This window comes from Olea europaea, unplaced genomic scaffold (genome assembly GCF_002742605.1).
Source record: "Olea europaea var. sylvestris unplaced genomic scaffold, O_europaea_v1 scaffold21810, whole genome shotgun sequence".
Classification (NCBI taxonomy): domain Eukaryota; kingdom Viridiplantae; phylum Streptophyta; class Magnoliopsida; order Lamiales; family Oleaceae; genus Olea; species Olea europaea.
The window spans coordinates 1-1,809 of record NW_019239815.1 but is presented as its reverse complement, the minus strand read 5'-3'; the positions used below and the strand labels follow the sequence as shown (position 1 = coordinate 1,809).

Genomic DNA, 1,809 nt, shown 5'->3' with positions numbered 1-1,809 from the left:
AGGCCATGTCCATCGACCATTGTCTTGTCTAAAGATGCTTTCGAAGCTGTTTCGCGTTCTCCCAATGCTAAAATCAACATTGAATACATTCAGTGAATTCCCATTCATCCTTCTTTTCTTGGCTTCATCTACTCCTTCCTTTCGACATACTAATAACTATAATTCTACTACTTTTGCAGGGTTTAATATGCATCAGCACGTGCAGAGTTTAGCTATTTATTGTGAACATCAGCTCCATACATTGGAAAATTTGTAATCTATACAGTAAAGATGTCGAGTACTATAATTGTACTGCTCTCCAATAATTATAATTACTTCTCTTTTAATTATTTTCTATCAAGAATATTTCCAACTTTTATTATTTAACCATGCAAAACAAGAACTTTGTAGTTCAATCAAGGAGATTGCTCAGGTGATCAAAATAAGGCACACTCTGTTATGATATCAGCTATGCCCCGACATCCAATCTCCATAAATTTCCGTACCATTGACGGCGGATTTCACTAATAAATCCACCGAGAGATACATAATTGGACAATAAGATAAAACAAGAATCCAATTTCGGTCAAGTCTAAAAAGTGTATAAAAACACACTTATCAGTTGGGTATTTAATTAAGTGTGTAAAGCGAAATTAAACAATTTCAATACCTAAACCATGAACCTAGATGACCTTTGTGAATCCGTGACAAGAATTATATTGTTGATTATTATGATTAACTAGAATAATTTTGAATTTGATCCACAGACCAAGAACGAACTTATAGACCCACCACCATGCGCAGGGAGGTCGGATTTCGGATAACAAATTTCTTGATTTTTGCCATTTCCTCTGCTAGCAAGTAATCAAGACATAAGTTTTATGAAATACTAAAAATTATCCCAAATCCTAATCCAGTAACCATTAGACTTAGGACATAATACTTACAATCTCTCACTTGGAGTATATAAGTCAACTTCCAAATTTTCAAATCTCGCCTTTTTGTGTGTGACAACACAATAACAAACATCGCGATATTATAACTCAAAATAAAACAAATCAAAACCCTCATTTTAATTTATCATTAATCTACCTAAACTAATTAATTTATATCATTGTCAAGATTGACATCCAGCAGTATGTCAAAAAAATTCACGTGAAGGGAAATGTCACGCACTATGACAAAATCATATTGCTAGATTACCATGGTAATTTCTATCAAGAATATTTCCAACTTTTATTATTTAACCATGCAAAACAAGAACTTTGTAGTTCAATCAAGGAGATTGCTCAGGTGATCAAAATAAGGCACACTCTGTTATGATATAAGTTGATGTGAGCTATAATTGAAACCCCTTTTAACTAATTACTCTACCTTGGCCAAGAAAATCATCAATCAATGTTGGTAGACAATATCCAGGTCTTATTCATTTACTATTTAAGAGTGATGGATCTTTTATTTGTCATTCAATATTAATCTATATAAAATTTTAGGCACATCCGTATGATGTTGTTTTGATTATTTAAACAAAGCAGCGTCAAACGTCACAAAGTGTGTTGGTCCAAATATAAAATACTGTGATCACTTCAAGACAAATGATCAATGCACTATTTAACACCTGAAGAGTTTTGCTGACTTTAAGATATTATATATGCAAAATCTTCGTTGTAGTCATCTAACGAATCGTTCCTCTAACAACTCATATCCATTGAAATGTCTCTACGTTTTAGCTTGTGAGATTAGAACGTTTCGTCACAATAAGACGATGTTATACATGCTAGTCTTTACGTAATTACAATATCAGGATCTCTCAATCATTAATGACTAGGA

General features: G+C 32.7%; 1 long non-coding RNA gene across 1 annotated transcript; it reads left to right on the top strand.

Annotated features, from left to right (window-relative positions):
* LOC111380686 lies at positions 1-358 on the top strand. The gene is made up of 2 exons (XR_002700222.1): positions 1-92; positions 180-358. It is a non-coding gene; the product is annotated as an uncharacterized LOC111380686 (long non-coding RNA).
* The last annotated feature ends 1,451 nt before the right edge of the window (positions 359-1,809 follow it).